The following is a 13,485-nucleotide window of genomic DNA, read 5'->3' as shown; positions in this document are numbered from 1 at the left end:
ACTCAAAAGAATAGTGGAATTTTTACACTGTCTGATGTCACACTTTCTCTACTTTAGATATTTTTGAAAGTACAGTAATCAATACAGGGTCCTTGCTCACCCACCTGGAATATGACACAAATCTTCCTTTTTATTTTTTGCTCTGTTGCCAAGGTAATTGGAACAAGGCATTTGTTGGAAAGAGGGTCTGTATTCAAGAGACTGTCTATGCATTTCATTCATTTAAATTGCCTCGAAGCTTTGAATTATAAAACAGTCCAACGTTATGTTAAAAGTAAACAAAAGCCAGCATGTACCGCTCCGACATTAAATGACAGAAGGTAAACGCTACTTGGTGATCATGTTGAGCAACAAGAGCACTTTTTTAGAAGGCTGGTGGTATTATAATCAGCTGCCATTCATTAGTTGAGTCAAAGAACCAGCAAATATTAACCACAATTAGGAGACTTACTGAAAGTAATTTCCAAATAGCAAGGAGGCTAATCCCCCAGGAGAGGGTTTATTTGTATCATTTGCCTTTTCAGCACTCAGAGCCAAATCCATCATCTAAATAAAAAAGTGAAATGAGAATGCTGACAAAACTACCGTGCAGTTTGACTTACAACTTGGCCACAAAACACCCTTCGGCTAAAACACATCTGCTGGACAGTTTTCTAATTGCAGTCCATTTAACAGTGGATTAAATAAATTTATATACTGTCTGTGACAGCAGGCTTGAGGCTGCAAGGTGAATCGATATGGCTGCTGCTTCTCCTGCTGTGGAGAAGCAGCACCGCAGGAGTCCCCTCCCAGGACTTTGACTTACGTTTAGCTACATGGCTGTAAGAGAGCCGGGTTATCTGCTGCCTCTGCTGCTGCTCTGCATTCTGTGGTGAACCTGCAAAGAGAGGAAAGGGCTCACAATCAGAGGGCCCTGGTTTGCAGTGAAAACACATTGGTCAACAAAGTTCAGCATTGACAAGTTGTTCAGAGCAGATGGTTGTTTTCTGTGGAAGGGAAGTGGGGATAATTTCAGCTCTATTGAGCTGTGCTCATAATATTTCTTCTGCAAAGTTCAATAAGTGCAAGTGTAGTGGGAAAGACATGAGCATGCAGGGCGACACATTGACATTACCAGTCAATAAAACAGTGGGTGGTAGCGACACAGACACAAGCATTTTTTAATGTGTATTTGTTCAATTGAAATGTGAATGCGATTCTGTCAAGAGGTCGGTCCCAGAGTGCAGAGTATGATACAGATGCTGAAACTGCTGTTTGTGCGCCTAAGCCACTGTGTTATTTGATGCCCAGTTCATCGTGTTATAAATGCATTGATTAAAGGAGGCAGGGTACTCACTCGATGTGATTGGCCATCTGAATGGGAGCTGGCAGGGACAGGGGTCGAAGTAGATGTGTTTGGCGGATGGCTCAGCATGTTAGCCTGCTTACATCTGCAGTGAGGAAACAAACAGTGCAGCTGATATTGAATAAGAGCACTAAGCTGTCATGGCACTGGCTCACCCACCTCTGAAGGAGGTTGAGAGGCTATTTTTAGGGACGCGGCCAACACAGGGGGAGGGGTATTGAGAACTTCCACTTCATGGTTCTTTATTGACCAATGCCATTAGTGTTTTGCCAAGCTGAAGGGGGAGACAAGAAATCAATAAAGGTCACACTATTAGTGCGAACTAAAAAGTTACATACAATTTAACTGGCTGGCGTTCATTCTGCTGCTTGTTAACCAGTCCGGACCCACAGACAGAGGCAGCCTGGCTCGATCTGCTCATTTTCTAACGTCTGGAGGGCCCACAGGGAGACAGAGGGAGCTTAGGGAGTCATTCTGCATTCTGTGTGCACTTGGAACCATACAGGGAAGACAGCCTGACAGACGCACACTCACACACTCTTCGTAATTACTAGAATTCAACACATCCCTACATCCAGTATCTAATTCACATACTGTGAAAACATGTCAATGCTCATAGGCAGAGAAGGTACACACACTTGCCATGTACTACTTAGTTGTGAGCTGTATTCAGTCGGGACAAAACAACACTGCTGGTGATGGAAAGCTTCTTCACTGCTTGGGCTGGCATGGTGAAGTTGAAAACGTAGTGGTGATTTAATGAGTGATGAGAATTGGAGGCATCCCCTGTGGCCTAATTCACCATTGCCCTGTGGTTATGCTTTGCAAGGAATGTAAGGTGTTGTTCAAGAAAATTAGGGTGTGATGTGATGACAGCATGTCACACTGGAGACAGTTTTATGGGCCAGTGACTCGACAGGCTGATGAGATGTGATATGAGGAGGCTGAACAGCAGGTTCAGTGTGCCGCACCTTTTTTCTCCACTTTCACTCCCTGGTCTAAAAGTAGAGTGCAACTGTTTGATATTGATGAGTGCTTTTCCAATAAAGACTCTGCCTCGTGTTGGTCATGCTGCAGCCACTGAAAGGATAGGCTTCATTGAATATGATAGAGATAATACACCCGACTTTCACTTAAACAACTGAAACTGTGACTGTCCAGCATTATTTTCGAGGCTAAAACGTTTTACTCCTTCTTTACTTCATCAGTTTAAATTTATTCTAATTAAATTCCATATTTCATGCAATGAAAACAGGAAAGAGCAGCACCCAGAAATTACTGCAGGACATATAAATTCTCTGTTCCTGCCTCTGAAGTGTGAATAAGAAAAAGATGAACAGCGCACAGACTATACAAATATTTGTACAACTCAATGTCATGCCTTTAATTCCAATTAGGAGGAACATGAATGTAGTCATTAGCAGAAAGGTGGCACCGGTTCTGTGCTGTAACAAGCTGTCTGCTTTCAAGATGCATCTTCAGTGATGTTCCTGGACCCATTGGGGGTCTTTCAACATCATAACCCCTCCTCCAGGTGACCCAGCTGGGGGGGATCAAGTCCTGGCTTGCATCCAAGTCTAAAATCGCTCATATATTTTTTTAACACTGCAGAGCTTAATGTTTGTGAATTTCCTCTGTAACTGAATATAATTGAAACAAATCCAAATCCCTGGTGTGCCTTTGGCCCACTGAACAGTTGTTCTGGGTCCACAGAGGGCCCTGACTACCATCTTCTGTGCTGCGTCTTGCAGTGTGTTATACAACTTGTATGATAACAGAAGGGCAGGAGTCATTGGAAAAGATGAAACAATTCTGGCATTTCTGAGATTAATTCTATTATCTGAAACCCTGGCTCCAAAAGCGCTGTGGTTGTTACAGCTTTGTTGTACAGGAGAAGTAATCTTGTTTTTTTGTCACAGCTATGATCTACAGCTGCCTCATTTTCCAAATTGTCCCCACTGCTGCAGTTTTAGCAGTAATACAATTACATTTCAAGAAAAACACCCTATCTACTCAGTACATGATGTTCCTGTGTTGTCCAGTCCTGTGTCTTGGCTTCAATTTACTCAATTTTGTAGAGAGGAAATTTGAGTAGTCCATTATGCAGAGGAAATGGATAGAAAAGTCACAAACAACCTGAAAAAACCTTGCAATATTGCAATGTGGATTCAGAAGGTTTAGAGAATGTATTTATAGGTATATGAGAATGATAGTGATCCAGTTTCACGTACAAAAATCCACATCTATTATTAAATTATAAATCTTGATCATAGCTTCAGCACGTATCTGCAGAGCACACAAGCCACAGTAAGGAGTGGTTGACATGGACTTTCCATCGTGGGCTACCTCCAGCACAGAAGAAAATTTCAGTGACTCTTGATCCACTGTTGCATTTTACTTACAACTTCTAACCACCAGATGGAAGCTTTGCTCCGTTTCTTTTACCACTCCAATCCCACTAGTCATGTAAGGACACTAGAATCTAAATAATGACTAACCTTTACTGAATAATTGCCAGTTCCCCTCAAGCTGTGTTTCAAATATCACATTTACTGTTACTAATCCATATCTACAGACATCAAGCTGCCAGGGAAACAAGCAAGGCTTCGAAAATAGCTCTGGATACTTGGCTTCCTCTGTCAGCACGGTTATCTCTCTGCTATGGCAGTGTATGCTGATGAGGCTGTTGCACATCTTGTATTGTGTTTGACTACATGTAACTGTGATGGAAGAATGCAGTAACGAAGGCTCAGGTTGTTAGTGGTCGATGATGGTGGGGAAGTTCATGTTTGGCTGTGTTGATGGGGCTGTTTCCAGATCACCGAACAGCTGCTGTTTGAACTCAGGTGGCACGTGCCCCCAAACACTCCCGAACAGATGTCAATATAGCTTTTTCAAATATACATTTCAGTTACCCAAGTAGGAAGAACAGATGTTTTACTAAAATTTATTTAAGTTTTTGATCATAACAATTTTTCCTAAATTGTTACGATCAAACACCTTCAACAAAGTGATTTTTGCATTAAAAAAAAAAAAAAACAAGATTTTTCCAAAGATTAAAATTGTCAGTTTGTGAAGTATTTACACATGCTCAATATCTTAAAGTAAACCTTTTATTTTGGAAGATAGAGTTAAAAAACTCAAATCATCTCAAACCTCCACTTACATTCATTCATCCTCTACAGCTCATCTGTTTGTAGGTCATGGAAGGTGTTGGAGCCAATCCTAGCTCACGTTGGGCGAGGGTGGGGTTCACCCCTGACAGGTCAACAGTCCTTCACAGGGTCCCTTCAACTTACAGTATTTGTGTTAATACCAAGCTATGTGATTTTCACTCTTCAAATTAAAGTGAGGTCAGAATCTCTACTAATAAAATGTATACCACTATTGGACAGAACATCTTTTTATTCTTTTTTTTTATGCAAATTTACAATTTATTCAGAGTCCCTTGGGATGAATTGTCTATTGGTGTCTATTGGTCTGTCTTGCCTGTGAGGGTTGCTATAATGAGGTCATGATTTGGTGCTGCAGAGCTGAAGAGGTTGTGGTCGTTTTTTTTTTAGTTTGCATTTCAAATTCTGTTTTATCTTGTTTTACTCAGTCTCTGCAGAGAGTCTCCATATGGTTCTGACAACAAACATGTAATTATTTTCTAATGTCAGAAACCCAATTATAAAGTGTTTTAATAAGTAAAATGAAAACATACCATAAAGGTCAATGAATCAATGCCAGAAGCGACAGAGCAAGGTAGCCAATAAAGAAAAATCAACATTGAAATTGCCGGTAATCAGCTGGGTCCTTGGTGCATCTGGAGAAAAAAGAAATTCCATAAGAAGGATGACGAAATGTTTCCTATCATAAGTTTAAATAAATGCTATTTTAATGATCTGTAGCAACAAAGCATGCACATGACCTTTTGTGGCTCCATTCGAACATTTCACGTGACTAAATATCAAACATCTGAAGATCATCTGTACACACTGCACATACAGGCACATTACTGTCTTGAAATGTCCTCTTAAAATTATGGGGAAATTCTTTCCCGTTGACTTAAGACCAATTTTGTCGGTCAATTTAAACAACTTACTATTTAACCAAAGTGTGCACTTGATAGAAAAAATTAACAAATTTGAGCTGATAGGGGGACTTTAGCTCGTCGTGTTTCCTGGTCCTCTCTGTCTGACTGATCACGTTTGGACAAAACAGTTATTGACTAATTTTCTTCTCATTCTGAGTTCATTTGAGCTTTAAACAATCTGACACTATGAATGTTTACTAGCAACACTAAGTATAATCAGTTACTCCGACATTTGAATGCCATCATGACCAGTGTAGTAATTGTGTTAGCTTTTCAGCCGAACACACGTTAATGAAGCAGTATAAACATATACGTCCAGTGCTAAGGAGCCTTTACGGGCTACATGTCTCTAACCTTTGGTCAAAAACTTAATGAACACCATTACTAACATCTCCATCACGAACTGACAAGCTGGTAACAAACGATGCAATCAACAAATATCAAGATGGACGGCACGATGCCCTGTTACAGTACGATTAGGCTTTGACCTAACCATGTCTGAGTGCACAGTAAACAAACTATTTGATTTTATTTTCTTTTTCTTACAGAATGCCGTTTCTTTATCCATCTAGAACATTATTTCATTTGAAATAATTTGCATGAATTTCAACAATGTCACAAAAATAATAGAGTAAATGTTTTCCTGTCTTTTTTTTTCCAGGATATATACTTAACTAACTTCACTTTCGTGACCTTCCTATTTGTCCATATTCCAGTTCTCTTTTGTTTCGTTGTGTGTTGATTCTTGCCCATTTACCACACCATGCTGCAAAGGTTAAAACAAAAACAACTTACGAACTGTTGGGGAGTGTCTGTGCTTTGAAATTACAGAGAACAACGTTAAATTGTTGTGATAGACATTGGCCTTTGTAATAATGAGCTACATATTTAAAGACAGATAATTGGTTTCAATTTACATACGTGTACGTAATTTAAAAATACTGTATAAATATACAGTAATTTGTCTTTAAAATAGGAAAAAGAAATGTATGTATCATCAGTATTTTTAAATTTCTGTAAAATAACAGTCAGGCTGTTAAGTCAGTGAGGTTCAAATAGTCAAGCAAGCTATTGATGTAATTAGTTAATATAAAATCACTGTTATGTAATTATCTCATGGTTTTTACAACATTCTCTATATTTTTCTTGTTTAAGATGATCTCACTTCAAAGTTCTTTGAATTTTTGTTATGACTGCACAAATAGTATAATCATATTCAGACAAGAGGTTTTTAGTTGTTATTTAGGAGTAGTATATGCAATGATATCAAAATTAATAAATGTATATTTGAGCCTGTAAAAATGTACATTAAGGTCTTCTTTTGTGCTTTTAAAATATTCTGTAACACAATAATACATACATATCTCAGTTAGGTATTTGTCATGATCATAAAGTGGTCAAAATGACTGTTTATGGCAACTCTAGTATGGAATATAGGCACCTTTATTGTTACCATGTACAAACATGTACAAACAACTCAAAAGAATTAATTTAATGTCATTCAAATTTTATTGTATACATGTGAGGCTGACACTTTTTTTTTTTTTTTTTTTTTTTTAACAATTATTTGGCATTTCCAATGTCGAGTGTCTGAGTGGTCAGTTTGCACACAGTGTGTGATGTCACAACTTCAAAGAATTGTCAGTCTAAACTTCAAAGGCATCTTTGCGATGTCATCAGGATCCTCTCAGAATGTTTATATATGGAGAGAAGGACTAAAGCAGCTTCCTTTAACAGTACTACAGATTTACCAAGGAAACTTTATTACCGGCGTGTAGTGAACAACCCCTCACTTTAACAAGGATTTGGAATTCCCCCTTCGGAGGACTTTGTATTGGCACAGAAAACTACTCGTGGAATTTTGAAATGACGTCAAAGGAAGGACTAAACTACAACGGAAAAACTGAAGAGAAACCAGCTACGATGAAAAACTCAATTTCACCTTCCCCTGTTGAATTTAAGAACAGCCACCTTGAGTTCCAAAAATTTGATGTTCTAACTGCTGAAGTAGGTGAGTACCTCATCAAGGGTGTCTGCGGTGGAGGAACATATGGCCAAGTGCTCAAGTGCCTAAACCTGGAAAACAAGGAGAAGACTGCTTTGAAAGTTTTGAGGAGCCAGGAGGGCTGGGCTGGAAAAAAAGAGGTGGCCAATCTTCGTAGACTCAAGAAGCTTGACCCAAATAAGAACAACTTGGTCAGGTTTATTGATCATTTTAACCACAAGGGACATTTCTGTATGACATTCGAACTGCTGGACATAACCCTTCATGACTTTTTAGAGAAGGAGGGGCCGCTGTCTCTGTCTGAGATTCGAGTAATTGCACAGCAGATGCTGGTGTCTTTGAATGCCCTCAAAAGCATAGGGCTGGTACATGCAGACATCAGGCCCAACAATATCATGTTGGTCAATCACAAGCAGAAGCCCTTCAAGGTCAAACTGATAGATTTCGGGACGGCTATTCATACCTCCAAAATACGCCCTGGCTATATTTTTCAGAAGGTCTGCTACAGGGCCCCTGAAGTTATTTTAGGCCTTCCATGGAACGAGGCTATAGACATGTGGAGTCTTGGCTGCGTTTTAGCATTTCTATATTATAATCAGGACCCATTTCCATCACACTGTCAACTGGAAATTTTGAAAATCATCACCCAGATGCAGGGTCAGTTTGAAGATGAGATGCTGAATGACGCCATTTACATGAGAAACTTTTTCACTAAAATCACAAACTCCACTGGTTCTTCATGGATGCTGAAAGCAGAGTGTGAGTTCCCCTGCTGCACCAATACAGACACACCCGACAGCTCAATGGGTGCTTTTGAGAACTGCGACAGTTTTAACAACATTGCTAGGACTTTCCCTGAGGAGGACAGTCCCACTGCCCAGGAGGACACGCAGGCCTTTTTCAGCCTCCTCAAACGGATGCTGAATGCAGATGCAGCACAAAGAATCACCCCCAGCAGAGCACTGGGACACCGATTCATCACCATGAGACACTTTTCCAAGGATGCAAACCATTACGTGACAGCGGCCCGTTTGACGAAAAAAAAATGCCAGCACGAGGAACTGTCAGTTAAATTCAAGAGGTTTGTGACATCCAGCGAAGTTATAAGTATAAATTCAGTCACATCTGACCCGGACAAAGGCTGCAGCACAGCAGACAGAGGCCCTGCTAACAAGAGACCATCAGGGCACACTGACTTAAATGACACTGTTGTTGCTGAAGAAACTGTGAATAAAAAGAAAACTTTCATTCGTGCTGCTCGTCGAAATGTTGACAAGCACCTTCAGTTAGAAAAATATGATGTTCTCTCTGGTGGACAAAATAGGTACCTAGTACAAAAGATTGTAGGGAAAGGTGCATTTGGGCAAGTGGCACAGTGCCTAAGATTAGACACAAAAGAGAAGATGGCTGTAAAAATTGTGAGGAAAGATGAGTCCTGGGCTGGTAAAAGAGAGCTAGTCATGCTTCAGCGACTCAAGAATGTAGACCATGACAAGTACAACTTGATCAAGCTTATCGAGCATTTTGAACACAACGGACATATTTGTTTGGTATTTGAAATGCTGCATATAAGCGTTGAAAGCTTCATAGAGAGGATAAGCTTAAAGCCATTACGTCTGCCTAGTATTCGAATGATTGCACAGCAGTTGCTGATGGCTCTGTACGCCCTCAAGAAAACAGGTGTGGTGCATGCAGACATCAAGCCTGACAACATTATGTTGGTGGATCAAAACCTGCACTCCTTCAAGGTGAAGCTAATTGACTTTGGTATGGCCTTGCCTCTCTCCAGAATGCACACTGGCACAATAATACAGATAATTGGCTACAGGGCCCCTGAAGTCATCCTGGGCCTTCCGCTGGGTGTGGCTGTGGACATGTGGAGTCTAGGCTGTGTTTTGGCTTTCTTGTATGTTGGCTGGGACCCTATTCCATTGCACTGCCAATATGAGGCATTGAAAGTGATCATACGGGTACTGGGTCAGCCTGGTAATCATTTGCTGGATGCTGCCACTAATACAAGTTGCTTTTTCTACAAAGATATCTACCCCCCTTATCAATGGAAGCTAAAGAGAGAGTGCCCTCTTAGATGTTGCTCAAATAAAAGCCCCAGGGCTGAAGTGTACATGGGCTCCTTTCACACGCTCAAAAGACTGGAGGAGCTGCAAAAGTTTCACCCTTGTGACGTGGATAGCACGTATGAGTATGAAGACACCAAAAATTTTTTAAGCCTTCTCAAACAGATGCTGCATGTAGATCCTAAACAGAGAATCACTCCCAAGGAAGCTCTAAAGCACAAATTCATTAACCCCCCCTTGCTGAATGACACAAATACTGAGCCCAGTACCTTCACAGCCCCTTCAACAATGAAAAAATGTCACCTCACAGCATCACCTGATAAATCCCAGCGCTTGAAGACATTTACCAAAGTTTCAAGCTGTAAATTTACATATACTCCCTGCCAGAACACCTTAATCACAGATGAGGAAAACACAACTGATGACAAATCACCAAACACCAGTAGACTTGACAAAGTCACAAAAGTCATCTCCAAGTCTGGAACTCCAGCAGATGACCCAGCCACTGTTAAAAAAACAATTGGTGTAACTAGGGCAAAGTTACATAGCTCTGTTAGTCAAGACTCTAAACACCAAACATTTCCTATACAAACAAATGACATTATTTCTGGGAAAGTAGGTGCATACCTAATTGAGTCATTCCGGTGTGAGGGGAAATTTGGAAAATTAGCCCAATGCACAAGATTAGATACAAAAGAGAAGATGGCCATGAAGATTGTGAAGAAAGGCACTTTGGCTGGTAAAAGAGAGGTGAGGGTGCTAAAAAAACTCAGGAAACTTGACTATGACAAGAACAACCTGGTCAGGTTTACTGAGCATTTTCACCACAAGGGACACATTTGTTTGGCATTTGAAATGCTAGACATGAGTATAAAAGATTTAATTGAAAGGAAATTAAGAAGAAAGCCACTGCAGCTGTCTCAAATTCGAGTGATCACCCAACAGATGTTGGTGGCTCTGAATGCCCTCAAAGACATTGGTTTGGCACATGCAGACATCAAGCCAAATAAAATAATGTTGGTTAATCATCAGTTGAATCCATTGAAGGTGAAACTGGTTGATTTCGGCACAACGGTTGCAGTCTCTAAAGTACTGCCTGGCACCGTCGTTCAGGCCATTGGCTACAGAGCCCCTGAAGTCATTCTTGGCCTCCAAGTAGATGAGGCCATAGACATTTGGGGTCTCGGTTGTGTTTTGGCTTACATGTACCTCGGCCAGGATCTGTATCCGTTACACTGTGAACGTGAGGTAATGAGAGTCATCACTAAGGTGCAGGGTCAGCCCAGTGCTAAGATGCTGAATAATGGAATTCACACCATTGACCATTTCAACCATTCTCAAGGGCGTAGGTGGTCTTTCTGGACGCTGAAAAAAGTGTGTGGACTGAGCTGTTGCAAGTCTGTTAAAGGCACCAAAACCAATCACCCTATGGGTGCTTTAGACAGGGTTACCAGTTTTAATGACATTGTGACATTGCGCTCTGCAGTGGCAGAGATCCCTAAGGACACAGATGTCTTTTTAAGCTTCCTTAAACAGATGCTGCACGTAGAACCTGAAGAAAGACTTAGTCCCATCCAAGCACTGGAACACGCGTTCATCTTCACAAAACACTCTCCTGCTGATGCAAACCTCAGTTCTCATTTGCCATCACGTGATGATAAAGCCAACGAGACCAACAACCATGATAAAGCTGCAAAAGTGTCTACTAACAAAGAGAAAAGACCAAAGACTGTTGTGAAGCCACAAACCATTACCAAGGCAACCTCTACCTCAGATATTTGTCAAAATGTTGATGGGGAAGGGGACAACAAAGACAAAGGGGTTGAGACTGAGGGATTTGTGGAAGTTAAAACCAAGCGTAAATTTTTCAATCGGGCCTGTAGATTCTTTTCAAGGATGTTCTCAAAGTTACTATGTCAGAGAGTAGATGTTATCGAATAAAGAGAGACAATCAGTGTGGCCTGAGATCATAGAGTGGTCTCAGATTTTTGGATCTCATCATGTCTGCGTATTTGGGTTTTCTCTGGGTGCTCCAGTTTCTCCCTTAATTAAAAAAAAATGACACCACCTAAAGATACAACGCAGTCCAATGTGGTCCTAATGCCTGAAATTCCAAGGTCTCTCATCAGCAGCAAAGAAGACAGCAGTTTACTACTGACACCGTACACAGTGAGATTGGAACCTGCAACTCTACATCTGAGCAGGTCAGTGCTGTTGCCCCACAGGAAGAATGTCATTAGTTTGTTTCGGTGCACATTTTCCTGTGCTTGTGTGGCTTCCTCCCAAAGTCCAAAGACATGCATGTCTGTCATTGGTGACTCTAAAATGCCCATAGATCTAAGTGTGAATGTTTGTTTGTCAATGTACGTCTCTATATGTCAGCCCTGTGATAGTCCTATCCGGGGTTCACTCCTCTTTTCTTCCACAGTGTAAACATATTATTATATGTTATTCATAGTTTATTAATAGTATTCAACAAAATAAAATAAAAATAATAAAAATTGCATACAAATGTTTCCCTGATTCATTTACTAAGATGATGAATTACTTTCAGAATAACACAAAAAGAAGTATTATTTAATTGCAAAAAATTATGAAAAATCATTTTATATAAGACAAATGTGAGAACACAGACTTTTATTTGATTTTTGATTTTTATTTACATTCTTACTTTGTGATTTGTTCACATATTGAGGACAATATAACCTAACCTGAATGATTAGGGTTCGGGTTTGATGTCAATCCAATCTGAGTGTTTGTTTTCCCTCCGTGTGTGCTGTTTGTCTTTGTCAGCAGGCCAAGACAAGACATGGTACACTTCTACCATGTAACTGATGTGGCCTGTGTTCACATCAGAGTGTGTGAGTGTGTTGGATTTGCAGGTGGCCTTTTCCTGTGTGCTGCCAGCTGATTGGTTAGGCTCCACCTGATAATCTCCATCTGAGAATGCCCCCCCATGTTTTGTGAGAGCTTTATATAATGTAAATATGTGAAATCATCATTACATTTCTCATAGTAGCAGTATGTAGGAGTGAGAAGATGATTCCTTCTATGCTCCCTTTTTCCTGTTTTCAAACTAGGAGGTAGGTTAATTTAAGGTCTTTTGTTTTCTCTTTTTATTTATCAAGTAGGCACATTACTTGTGATATCTTCACTATATCATTAACAAGGAGCCAACGTTCTTCTCAATAACTGCTTTACTCCAAGCACATGCAACATCTTACTAGTCATGGTGGAGGTCAATTTCAAGGTCAACAGAGGTCAATGTCTCTGCGGTCTAAAATATTGACAACTACTGAGTCTAGTAAGTAATGACACGTAAAAGGTCACTTCACAACATTACTGTCTTGAAATGTCCTCTTAAAATTCTTCAGCTCGTCGTGTTTCCTTGTCCTCTGTCTGACTGATCACGTTTGGACAAAACAGTTATCGACTAATTTTCTTCTCATTCTGAGTTCATTTGAGCTTTAAACAATCTGACACTATGAATGTTTACTAGCAACACTAAGTATAATCAGTTACTCCGACATTTGAATGCCATCATGACCAGTGTAGTAATTGTGTTAGCTTTTCAGCCGAACACACGTTAATGAAGCAGTATAAACATATACGTCCAGTGCTAAGGAGCCTTTACGGGCTACATGTCTCTAACCTTTGGTCAAAAACTTAATGAACACCATTATCAGCATCTCCATCACGAACTGACAAGCTGGTAACAAACGATGCAATCAACAAATATCAAGATGGACGGCACGATGCCCTGTTACAGTACGATTAGGCTTTGACCTAACCATGTCTGAGTGCACAGTAAACAAACTATTTGATTTTATTTTCTTTTTCTTACAGAATGCCGTTTCTTTACCCATCTAGAACATTATTTCATTTGAAATAATTTGCATGAATTTCAACAATGTCACAAAAATAATAGAGTAAATGTTTTCCTGTCTTTTTTTTCCAGGATATATACTTAACTAACTTCACT

This window comes from Echeneis naucrates, chromosome 4, assembly GCF_900963305.1.
Source record: "Echeneis naucrates chromosome 4, fEcheNa1.1, whole genome shotgun sequence".
NCBI lineage: Eukaryota > Metazoa > Chordata > Actinopteri > Carangiformes > Echeneidae > Echeneis > Echeneis naucrates.
Note: the sequence above shows the minus strand (reverse complement) of the source record.